Source organism: Solanum dulcamara, chromosome 3 (assembly GCF_947179165.1).
Source record: "Solanum dulcamara chromosome 3, daSolDulc1.2, whole genome shotgun sequence".
NCBI lineage: Eukaryota > Viridiplantae > Streptophyta > Magnoliopsida > Solanales > Solanaceae > Solanum > Solanum dulcamara.
In genome coordinates this window covers 70,579,353-70,592,934 of record NC_077239.1, presented here as the reverse complement: position 1 = coordinate 70,592,934, position 13,582 = coordinate 70,579,353, and the positions used below count along the sequence as shown (strand labels likewise).

At 34.7% G+C, this 13,582-nt stretch overlaps 1 long non-coding RNA gene across 1 annotated transcript; it reads right to left on the bottom strand.

Moving 5' to 3' along the window:
* Window positions 1-8,038: 8,038 nt before the first annotated feature.
* On the bottom strand, window positions 8,039-10,660 carry LOC129881732 (uncharacterized). Its single transcript, XR_008765682.1, has 3 exons — window positions 10,294-10,660; window positions 9,331-9,381; window positions 8,039-8,240 (listed from the first exon to the last, which is right to left on the bottom strand). It is a non-coding gene; the product is annotated as an uncharacterized LOC129881732 (long non-coding RNA).
* Window positions 10,661-13,582: the final 2,922 nt, after the last annotated feature.

Below are 13,582 nucleotides of genomic sequence, written 5' to 3'. Positions count from 1 at the left end.
ATTAGATTGGGCTGTTCTACTATCAGGTTGTAGCTATGGGAGGTTCGGATGGAGTGTCAGGGCTACTCATTTTATTTAGCTTTATATTGTTTACTATTTTAGTTGTTGGGTACCATGTTGTTTGGTACTCACCCCTTGCTAACTATATCTATGTAGGTTCTAAGCCCGGACAGTGATTCAGATTTCCCTTCTCTTCATCCGTGGCCTTTAGAGACATTTGAGAGGTAGTTGTTGGTGTCGACGATCGCTCTTGCTCCTTTTCATGTTTTTGTTTTATTCGTGAGACAAATGCATTTTTGAGACTTATGTTTATTTCTATTTTATTATTTTATAGGCTTGTATATGTGACAACCAATCATTTGGGGTTTTATCGTTGTTTAAGACTTTTGCATTTATTGTAGTACTTATCTATTATACTATTTTCGAGTCTATCCATTTTTATTGAATTTTGGTCTGACTTGTCTCGGTGGGTTGAGATGAGTGTCATCTCACTCGGATTCAGGTTATGACAATATCAATTTTACTTTGTAGGATTAACTGAACCTTTTGAAGACAAGCATGAAATAGAAGAATACTGGAGAAGATTGGGGATTCAGCATATAGTAGCTAATTTAAATGGTAAAATTTGGGTCTTGATTGATGAAATTATGGAGGTAGAAATAGTTAGAGATGACAAACAAATGGTTACCATTAAAGTTCAAAATCAAGGCATGGGAATTGAGGTAATAATCTCAATTGTATATGCCAAATGTATTCTGAGTGAAAGATTATCTTTGTGGGAATCAATGGCAGAACTATCAAAGAGGTTTAATGTGCCCTGGATTATAGGAGGAGATTTCAATGTTGTTAGCGGAGAGGGAGAAAAATTGGAGGACGGACCAGTTACAGAGGCTGAAATTAGAGGCTTCAATCATTGTATAAATGTGTGTAACATGGATGATATTAGATTTAAAGGAAGAAAATTCACTTGGTGGAATGGAAGAACTGATGAAGAATGCATATTTAAAAGATTAGATAGAGTGCTAAGTAATGACCTGATTCATGATATATTTCCAGTATTGGAGGTCAAACACTTGGTTAGAAGTGGGTCACATCATGATCCACTCTTATGTACTTTTAAAATGACTACAGAGGAGGTTGTTAAGCCATTCAAATTTCTTAACTTTGGTTGAAAGAAGATTCTTTCAAAGAAGTGGTCAGACAATATTGGAAGGTTGATTTTTAGGGAGATCTTTTTAGCATATATCATTGTAAACTCAAAAGGGTGAAGAAAGCTTTGACATAATGGAGTAAGGAGACGTTTGACAATATTTTTAAAGAGCTACCTTAGAGAAAGTTATCAGATCTTATGATATGCAGTTTGAATTACTTCCCAATGAAAGCAATAGAGAAAGATTTCATAAGGCCCAGGCAGAATTGACACAGCAGCTTAAAAGGGATGGGGAATTTTGAAAATAAAAGGCTGAAATGGAGTGGTTTAAAAAAGGCAAAAGAAATACTAAATTCTTTCACATAATACTTAAAGGCAGAATAAGCAGTCTTCAGGTTAATAGAATTCAAAATGTAGAAGGAGAACAGTTGGAGCAACAATCAACTATAACAGAGAAAATAATAGAGTTTTATAAAAAAACAATTTACTATGTAGAACACCAGTGAGGATCTTGGGATGCTAGATGAATTGCCAGAGGTGATTACTAATAAAATGAATGAAAAATTACAAGCAAACCCTACGATAGAAGAAGTTAAAACTACAGCTATGGAGTACCTAAAAAACTGCCAGTAGAAGCGGGCAGTGCTGACTGAATTGGTCGGGCAACAATCACCTGCCTGCTTGACCCTCTAGAATAGGATTCCTTGAAGTTACCTGCACTCTAGGGCTTCTTAGCCAATGCTTTGGCTTGCCCATTTTTCTTCACACCTTTCACCTTCTTAACAAAGTTTGTGACTTCATTGAAACTTCTGCCAGACAAGGTCATAAGGACTGAAAGTACTTGCAACTTGGGGTTCAACCCCTTCACGGACAACCTGATCTTCTACTCCTCTGTAGTGATCAATTGGGTAGCGTACCTGGACAATGCATGAAACTTGGCTTCATAAGAAGCCGTTGATAACCCTCTTTGCTCCAGGGCCATAAACTCATCCTTCTTTTTGTCCCTCAAAGTATGAGGCACATACTTTTCTAGGAACAAAGCATGAAATTAAACCCAAGTGAGTGGGGGTAACACAGGTGAATGACACTCTACATAGTCCATCCATCACTGCTTGGCCTCACCTTGTAGCTAAAAAGTCACAAACTCTCCTCCATGTTGATGCACTATACCCAACTTGTGCAACCTCTCATAGAAATTAAGAATAAATTCATAGGCATCTTCATTTTTCAGTACCATAGAAGACTAGAGGTTTAAGTTTAAGAAACTTAGTGAGCATGTCATGTTTAGTACCAGTCATCACAAGACACATTAGTGACTTGAAAAATGCATCTGTTCCTACCACCTTATCTCTGGATGAGTTGCAGCAGCAAATGAATGAGTAACAGAAACAGGTGTTGCAGGCATGGTGGGGATGGTGCCAGTGCCAGCCAGCCCACTCAGGAAGGTGATGATCTGCTGAGCTAAAATTGGATCCAGAGGGGGAATACTAGTAGCCCCAATTTGGGTGTCCTCCTCCTATTCAGCCTACTCTTGCTCTTCTCCAACTTCCACCTCTCCTTCGAACTCAAGAGCAGGAGGGGCTTCATCTGCCAGCACCTCCTCAATGGGGATCTCCACTTTGGAAGGTGTTGCACTCACTCTACCCCTGCCTCACCTTCCTCTCTTGCCTCTTCCTCTGCTATGCCCTCGAACGACTGGCTCTTCTTCTGGCTCCACTGGATCTACAAGCCTGACACCATTATAGAGGGTATTGACCATCTACGGACAAAAAAATGAAAGAGGTTAGATATCAATTTGGATAGTCAGATACCAATTGAAATGAAGTTATAGCACGAAGGAAAGAAATAATGAAACTTTTCCTAAAATCATGTAGCCTCTCGAAGAAAAGTACAAACGTCTCTGTACCATTCCACAAGATTCTACTGGACTTGTTTTGGTACAATGAGATCAACGAATCTAGTCTCTAATACCAATATTGTCACGACCCCAATCCACTGTGAGTGGCACCCACTCTAACTCTCCGGTGGGAGAACTATCCTAAACAGCCCAATAATAATAATCGCAAAGTATAGACAATCTTAAAGATGTGGAAGTAGGTTTAAATTAAGAATAATTGTTGATTTTCTATAAACTCTGAAAACGTCTAGTTATCAACCCAAAATATGTGGAAGTAAATACATCCTAGGAATTGAAAGTGGTCCATATCAATACTCTAACAAATGTCATTGTAAGAAAAAGGGAACACTTGTAAAAGAAGTCAAAATACTAAATAAAGTATGAACATTTGAGTCTCGAAAGAAGTGCTGAGACTAATAAAGAAGTCCACGGTAGCATGACAAAATAGCTCACTCTTGGACTTCGAACAAACTTTTACTCTTCTAATCGAGGTCACTTCGCAGCCGGCTAAATATGCCTTATACTCAATAAAATGGTAGAGCAAGCGTATTATCAGTACACAAAAACAATGGTGTACTGATAGGATATCGCGGTTAGCTAGTAAGCAGATCATAGACATGTAAATTCAACACATTAAGCATATACGTATATAGAATAAGTCAACTAATCTCAAGTTCAACCATATTCAGCAACATTACAACTCAATACCTTCCATATGTTATAACTTCACACAAGGGTTCTCTCAGGGGTCCTACAAAAATCAACTTTGTGTCAGAACGTGACACCCGATCCAATTATATATCGGAAGATGATACTCGATCCAATTATGTATCAAAATATAACACCCGATCCAAATATACTACAATCACAATTACATTCAGTATTTACAATATTTATATCACCAAGAACAGGTTTATCACAAAAAAATAGGCTAGCAAGTGATCATTTCACACATAATCTAGCATGTTTCCCTATTCATATACACACATGAATATCATGAAGCAATTTAGCAATTATATGAAACACATACAGAGAATTAGACCATCACCTACCTCAAATTCAAGCTTCAACAACCTTACAATGCAAGAGCCTTTCTTTTTTGGGTTCGTTCTTCTCGTTCTTGATCTAGAAAATAGTAAATACATATAAAGGATCAACACAATAGCCTAACTATTATTAAATATCGTGAGCGAGGCAAACTATAACAAAGTCCACATTTATTGCTTTCCACTCCCACAACGGGATGGGTATCTCCTATGTCGATCTACTGGGTTTCTAGTGCTCGACCTTCAGCTACTTACAATTAGGACATTGTACTACAAACTCAGAAATATATTTCATCATACCAGAAAACTCATAAATCTTATAATATTGTGATACATCTTTGTAGAATAATGGTGAATATAGTATCGAGAATAGTATACTTCCATCATAATCGTTTATCGACAACATACAACATCTAGAACATACAATCAATGTTTTATTTACACCCCTAGGCCAAATCTATGATGCTAACCCCACCCTAGGCTATTTTCCACCATTAGTTTTCAGTTCAACCCCCTCTCCTCAATGATAATCAACCATAATTTCTAGGTTCTAGTAATCAAATAATGAATTTAGGGAGTAAAATCATTACCTTAAGTGTGGCAATCCGTGGAAAGTTGATAGAATTCTCTCTAAGTCACCTCTTGAAGTTTTAGAAACTAATTTTGCAGAAAAAGACCATTTCTGAACTTTGTCACGACTTAAGTCGCGATGGCCCTACTCTGGAAGGACCCATACTGCTCTGGCCGGGCCGCTCTGGCAGGAGAAATTTTGCTATGGCGGGTCGCATGGAAATAGTGAGCTCGAAGTTTTTTCTCCAAGCCCCCATTTCACAATACACCCCTTCCAAAGACGTATTAAACTATACCCTTCACGCTGATTTAATTTTAGGAGTTTTACTCGCTCGAATGCAATTCTGTGAAGCCATAAATATTCTGTATCATCCTGGATATCAAGCTATCTAATCAAATTGGAAATTTGACCTCCCATCATTCACATGACCACCCTAGACTTCACCTGACTCAGAATTCTTGCAAATTTGGCCTAGGCTAAATTTCTCTGAAGTTTTCTGGCCAAAAATCCTTCTCCATTGGCCTATTTCTAACAATGGGGACAGATTATTACAGTGTAGCAGATCCAGATGGCATGATAGGAGCTTTTTTCCAAACCACATGGGACATTATTGGTGATGATATTCGTAATATAGTTAAAGCTTTTTTCTGTGGTGTTGAATTACTAAGATATATTCCTCATACTAACCTGGTTCTGATACCTAAGAAGGTGCAGATTAATACATTCTTAGACCCGAGACTTATATTTTTGAGTAATTTTGTGAATAAAATCTTTTCTAGAATTATTCATGAAAGAATCAAGGTAGTGCTTCCTATAATCATCTCTTAGGAACAAACAGGATTTATTCAAGGAAGAAATATAGCGGAGAATGTCTTATTGATATTGGAAATAGTAGCTGAAGTAAGGAAAAGCGGCAAACCATCAAATCTAGTCATCAAAGTAGATATGATGAAAGGTTATGACAGAGTTGAATGGTTGTACCTAACAAAGGTTTTGAGGAAAATGGGTTTTAGAGTTATAATTATTGATATGGTTTATAAATTGATTAACTATAACTGGTATTCCATTCTTATCAATGGTCAACCCAAAGATTTTTTCAAGTAATCTAAAGGACTAAAGAAGGATAATCCTTTATCACCTATGCTATTTATTTTGGCGGCTAGTCTAGATCTTTAAATGTTTTATAACAGAAGAAGAAATTCATATGGCCTTTACGGATGATATGGTTATAATGTGCAAAGCAGAATTGGGGACTATGAATATGATATGTGATACTTTGAAAAAATATGAGGAAATTTCAGGGTAAAAAATGAATAAAGACAAAAGTGCAATCTATATGCATCACAGTATTCAGGGTGGTGAAAGTGTGATTGCAAAAGTGACAACATGTATCTTAAGGAAGGAATTTCCTTTCAACTATTTGGGATGTCCTATATTCTATAAAAGGAAACAAAAGACTTACTATCAACAATTAATCACTAGAATAGGGCAAAAATCCACAGATGGAAGGGCAAATTATTGTCCTTTGGTGGAAGGGCAATATTAATTAAGCATGTGCTGCAAAGTACCCCTATTTACTGCCTATCAGTCATGAATCTTCCAAATAATGTGTTAAGCCAGGTTCAAAAAATTATGGTTCAATTTTTCTAAAGTAGCTGTGTTGGAGGAAAAGGAAGACATTGGAATAGTTGGGAAAAATTATGCCTGCCAAAGATGGAAGGAGGACTGGGATTCAAATTAATGAAGGATGTATCAATGGCTTTATTTTATAAGTTGTGGTGGAACTTTAGAACAACGAATTTTATACGGGCTAAGTTTATGAAAAATAAATACTACTGAAATAATCATCTAAATTTGGTTATGTGGAAGATGGTGGGTGGATCACAAGTTTGAAAAAAGATGCTACATGCTAGGGATCTCATAGAACATCAGATCTTGTGGCAAGTTCGAAGAGGGAATTCCACAATATGGCATGATAATTGGACAAGGATGGGTGATTTATATACAATTGCTGAAGGGGAGCATGAATGGGATGAAAGTTCAAATAAAATAGAGGAGATCAATAATTTTGGGGAGTGGAATAAAGAAAGGGTAAGAGACATGTTCTCTGATGAGATGTCAGATCATATAATATGGCATGTTAAACCCCCCAAGGGAAGAACAAGGGAAGATAAAGCTTACTGGATGTTAGAACCAAAGGGTATATTGTCACTCAAAACTGTGTGGCGGTATATCAGGCATAAAAAAGCCCTAACAACATATATAAGTGGATATAGATCAAGAAAGCCCTATTCAAAATGACCTTCTTGATGTGGAGATTGTGGAAGTTCAAAATATCAGTTGATGATAGAATCAGTAGATGGGGAATACATGGTCCATCTAAATATTGATGTTGTGATCATCCCAACTAGGAGACACTAGCCCATGTCTTTCTAAAGTCAGATTTTGCTAATAGGACTTGGTCCTATTTTTGCTCTTTTGTAGATATAAATATAACAGGATTAACAATAAGAGAAGTAATAGTGAAATTGTCAAGATCAAATAGCATATCAGATTTGAAACCATACTATAGAGCCATACCAAGCTTCATCATTTGGGAACTATGGAAAAGAAGGAACAGGAAGAAACTTGATGAAAAACGTACATCCTTTGCAAGAGTCATTCATAACATTATCAAAAATTTGTATATGTTAATAAGAGTGAGAAGACCTAACATGAGATGTTCAGGAAGGTGGCCAACTATGCTTGAAGAACTAGAGGAAAATGAATCCTACACTACTACTAAAATAGTTAAGTGTAAATTTCCACCAGAAGGGTGGATAAAGTATAATACAGATGGTGTATCAAGGGAAAATCCATGTCTTAGTGCATATGCTTTGAACCTAAGGGACGAGAAAGGGGATATTATTTATGCGGAAGGTGCTCCTATTGAAATTTCAACTAGCACAGTGACAGAAGCAAATGCAATATTAGAGGCTAGCAAGCATTATAAAAATAATCAGAAGAATCAAGTAATAATTCAAACAAATTATATGTTGCTCTACAAAGTCCTAAAAGGGAAATGGGGGAGCCCATGGTCTATCAATGACATAGTTAAGTATATAAAGATGTGTTCCTAGGGAATAAATCACAAGTTTCAACATATAATGAGGGAAGGGAACAAGCTAGCTGTCACGACCCAACCCCGTAGGCCGTGACTGGTGCCCGAGTTGGGCACCCAAACGTACCCTTATCCCAAATTTGGCTATTTTTTTTTGAATAAACAAATGTAGTGATTAGTAGAAGTTACTAAATATATCATAAAAGTAGATATACGCACGAGAGTTGAAAGGTTATCACAAAACACATAAAAATCCAAACCATATATACAAAACCCACGATATAACTCTGTCTACAGACCTCTACAGATGATAGTATAGTCATATGACGAGACAAGGCCCCGTCGTACCCCTGACCAACATATCCAAATATACAGAGATAAAGTCAGTACCAAAATACAAGCTCCGAACAAGGGAGCACTGTCAACGACGCAGCAAATATCCTAAACAGGTGGATCAGCAAATCGAACTTCGGTACCTGCGGGCATGTAACGCAGCCCCCCCGAAGAAAGGGGGTCAGTACGAAAAATGTACCGAATATGTAAAGTATGAATTGTAATAAATAAAATCATAATATGAATAGTATGTGTAGAAAATAAAATAAATGTTCAGAATTTCAAAATAATTTTCATAATCCCAAATCATATATGCAAATACATATGCCGTATCCGGCCCCATTTTATGGGACTCGGTGAACAAAACGTGGTCGCCCTCCTGTCATTGGCGCCACAGCACATCATAACACCAGAGTAGGGAATATCTCCGTAACAAATCATATCATATCAGATGGCCATATCAAATCATATCATATAACAAACATATATGTACATGGCACAGCATAACTCTGTGGCATAATATTTACCACCCCATGTACATGTCATACCTGCCCCCTCACGTCGGGACACGGCGAACAATGCAGAGAAATACGCACGAAAACATATCCTGGCCCAGGCTCAGTGAAAGAAGCATTGAGGCATCCACGAGTGGAGTAGTGAGAAACTAAATGCAATTTAAATTACAAAACATTTATACAGACTCGATGGCATAATTTCGATAACAAATCATAAAAGGAAACTTGAATAATAATAATAGTACAAGTACTTCCAATATCACAATAGTCTACGTAAAAATAGTATTTTCCGAATTATCTCCGTACTTCCAAATATATTATGGGAATTATCAGAATAATTATTCATATAATATTAGGAAGCATAGCAAAGAGTTTCTTTCAAATTCTACCTACCGTAATTCAAACGGAATAACGAAGAAAAATTCAGAATAGTGGGGCCCACCTCGATCAAATGAGGTGGCGTATACAAATCACGTGCGTTAGACTTCATAACATTATTTAGAAGAGTTTCAAGGTATTCGGAATTCATTTGTGCAAAATCTAGAAGTTTAGACAATTTTTTCCAAAACTATTCATAATTACCTAATTCAATTCTATTGAATAGAAAAGGGAAATTTTCGAGCGTCGATTCCGAAGAGTAGAGTGATCCCCGAGGTTCGTATTCACTCCTATTACATCTAGGACATGCCAAGAGAAGAAAATGTAAAGCTTTACATACCTTTTTGGCCTTTTACGGTTGTCCAAGTTCAATTTCCGTTTTCTCCAAAATCTACAATTGGTCACATTTACCAATTACTATTCATAAGACTTTAAGAATTCATTTTTTCCAATACTTGTCTACAAAAATTTTGGCAGCATCTCCCCTATATATATGACAACCCCGAGATTACAACTCGGCCACAATATCAACAACCAAGCCAACAACAACATCAATTCCATCAATAATCAATTTAAACACACCATAACATAAATTGGTGTAATTTTCCAATTAGTGCAACAACTTTCAACCAAACTTTGCATTTCCAAATAAATATGAATATCTCATATCCATAATTAATTTCAACTCATTCCAACATAAGTGAAAAATATTCCAAGTAAGTTATCCAATTTTCATCAATTCCATATTTCACTCAAAATTTCATAAATACAACAAAAATATTACAATTCATTTTCTTCTTTCAACTTCATCATCAAATTCATTTCCTTCTTTCAACTTCATAATCAACAACAACAATTCATACTTTTAATAACTTACCTCCATATTCTTATAATATTATACTAAAATTACATAATTCTTATAATCCATTTTAATACCAACTTACACCATTTAAACTTCATTTATATCCCAAAAACCATAACCACAACTAACAAATTATACAAACATAATTTTTTTCCCATTACATCACCTAACCCATTTTTCCAACTTCAATAAATTTCATCCAACTTCCATTTTCAACATCAATTAACTATCATAACTACTACTCAACTACTACCCAAAAATACTACATAAAAATACTACACAAAAATTCAAGTCTTCTTGCCAACAATCTTACATACACATAACTTATTCATATGTCCAAATCCAACCATATAACTTCCATATTTCCATGGATTCTACACATCTCTACTTACTACAACATAAACAAACTTCATAACACAAAGAAATTGGATTAATTCTTACCTTTTCCTTCCAACTTCTTCACTTTACCAAAGCTTCAAATCAACCAAACAAGCCTCCTATCTTCCAAAAAAACTACACCATGTTGTAGAGCACCCTTGACTTAGTAGGAATACTAGAAAATTATAATTTTTGGGATGAAATTTGAAGGGGTAATTTTTTGGTCTTCTTGTCCGATTTTCTCTCTTGATTTCTCTTCTTTCCTTTGCTCTTCTTCTTTCTCAAATTGTGTAGAGAATTCTAGGATTTTATGACTAAGGCTCCCATGTGAAATTTCCATTTTGCCCCTCACCTTTCCTAATATTTCCAAGTTGAAATTCCACCTTTGCCCTTAACCTTTTATAGTATTTCCATATGTAAAATTCCAAGTATACCCCTAACCTTTTATAGTATTTCCACGTATGAAATTCCAATTTTATCCCTAACCTTTTATGGTATTTCCACATGTGAAATTCGAATTTTACCCCTAACCTTTTATGGTATTTCCACATGAGTAATTCCAATTTTGTCCTTAATCTTTTATGATATTTTCACATGAGAAATTTCAATTTTTACCCTTAATAAATTTCCAATATTTCCACATTTCAATTTAGTCATAAGAATTTTGTATCCAACAAGGTCAACCATAGCCTTGCCCTTGACTTATTACCATTATCCCCAAATTGTCCTAATGTGAAAAATACGGGTCATAACACTAGCAAACGATTCAGCAAATAGAGCAATAGATGAAGGAATATGCAAATTCACAGATTATCAAAGCATGAATACAAAAGGGAGAGGAACAATTAACAGTGACAAACTAAATATCCCATACTTAAGAGTATTTGTGAATAGGAGATAGGGGGATGGAAAGAGCCATAACAATGTTTTTTCCACAGAGTCCATATTTACATCATTTACAAGGGGGCACAAGGGCAACAAAAATAAAGAAAATGTTATCTAGCCTAGGCTATTTAAGTCAGCAAAAAGGACCTGGCAAACGGAGGATCTGGGGTCAGGGAATGGTTAAACCTGGAAGTGCACAATATTATAGAGTAGAGTGGTGGACTGGAGCTACCCATGTACTTCGGTCAGACACCAACTGCAGCAGGAGGAAGATTAGAACGTTAAAGAGGGAAAACAACAAAGAGGGAAAGATGTGGAGATTATTACCTAGAGAGAAGGCAAACTTCCATTTAAAAAGACCCAACAACAACTTATGAGATGCATTATCCACCATACCTGAGAACACAACTAAAGAGGAAAGAAACTCAAAAATGACAGACTTAGAAGAAATGATGAAATGCAACAAGACAGTCACCATTGTTAGCTGAGCAAGACAGTAGATGGAAGAACTAATGAAGACTGTTGATGATCCAAAGAGCGAAAAAGAAAAATTGGAGAGTGAACCAACACCAAAACATATCTCCTCGAGAAGAGGTGGATTTTTAGGAGGAGGTATGGATTAGGAAACCCTAGAGGAGGATAAGGTGATATATAGGGTCATGGGGTGAATTTGAATAGATTAGTTGGCCTAAACCTATACTTTTTTACTTGTTTCTATAATTAGATTTGGGTAATAGGCCCAAATGAGTTGTTTTATTTCATGTATTCTTTCATTTATCAATAAAAGCCCATATTTTACTTTTTAAAAAAGAAGATATTTATAGTTTTCCCAAAAAATAAATTTATTTACAATATTCAACAACAAATTTAGCGTAAAGTGAAAAATAATTGATTTTTATGATCAACTGCCTATTATTTATTTTCGAAAACTCCTAAAAAAAATTAGAAATTTGAAGTTTGAAGTTCTTCACAATTTTTATTTTTTTGATTAAAGAGTTGAGTTTGAGAGAGGAACCTTTGAAGTGAAAGTTGAAAGCAAATAGTATTTGAAAATAGAATTAAAAAAAAAGGTTGAAAATTTATGAGTGATTAAAGAATTCACTTAAAGAAACCATCTTCAAAACTAACCAAAATAATAAGTCAATCTAACATGTAACCAAACTTTAAAAAAAAGTTTGAAAAACAATGGAAAAGCTTGAATGATGATATCGATTGTTTCTTTTGGATTTCCCACCCGACGGCCGAAGTCCGTGGAACTTCGATTAAATTCGGATTATACATTGCAGGGTTCATTTAGGGGTGACTCTTCCAACATAATTTTTTTCATATCGAGGATTCAAACCCGAGACCATCTGGTTATAGGTGAAGTAGTCCCACCACTATACAACAACTCATGTTGGTGATGATATCAATTGTTAACAATACCAATATCTAATAAACTTTATTTTCAAGAAGAAAACAACATGAAACCATATAAAATTTGGTGAATCTCTTAGAAAAATATTTCCTCCATCTCATATTAATTGTTGTATTTTTTCTCACATGTTCCTTAGAAAAAATATTAATTATGAGAATTTTGACTATTTTATCTTTATTTATTTTTTAACATATTATCTATTTTCATTGAATATTTACTTTGTTTATGTGTCATCTCAATATTATCATATTAAGGTATTCGTAATCTTCAAGAACAATTACTACTAACGGTAAAATGGAAAAAAATTATAAATTTTGTCTTGAACTTCAAAAATAACAAATAATTTAAAATAACTGTTATTAAAAAACACAATTGATAATTTAAGATAGAGATATAACACATTACACCACGTAGTCATATTTTTAATTTACACTCACATAAACTTTTATACTATAACATAAAATTATATCCTATTAACTCATTTTAATTGAGCTTGGACTAATTAAGTAATATAAAATATAAAAATCTCTCAAACTTTTAGGGATATCCATATTTTGTAAAACTCAAAACTACCACCAAACCTTTTAGGTTCCATTACATTTTTTCTTTTCACCAATTCATGGAGAAATTGAGACCGAACGGATGCTCATAAAAGAGGAGTGACACTTTTTTCTAAAAAGCGATAGGAAAGAAGTGTGGTTTGGACCTAACTCTTACAAAAAGGGAAAAGTGAAAAATAAAGAAGAAAAAGTGTATCATACTATTGGAATAATTTTTTAAGATAAATAGATTTTAAAAATTTGATCGAATGTTAATAGAAAAAAAGTGCACTATTTTATCAGTTCGAAATATGAAAATTGTTAGAATCTCTGTACTCTTAATAAGAGGTTTAGAATTTGAATCTTAAATTTGAAATTCGAGCATCAAATTGAAAAACTTGTTGATAAGGAGCATTTTAGCACCTTTATTTTGATAAACTTGTTGGTAAGAAGCATTTTAGCACCTTAGTAAATCTGCTTAACATTAATTTAAATTAATCAGATCTTTAAA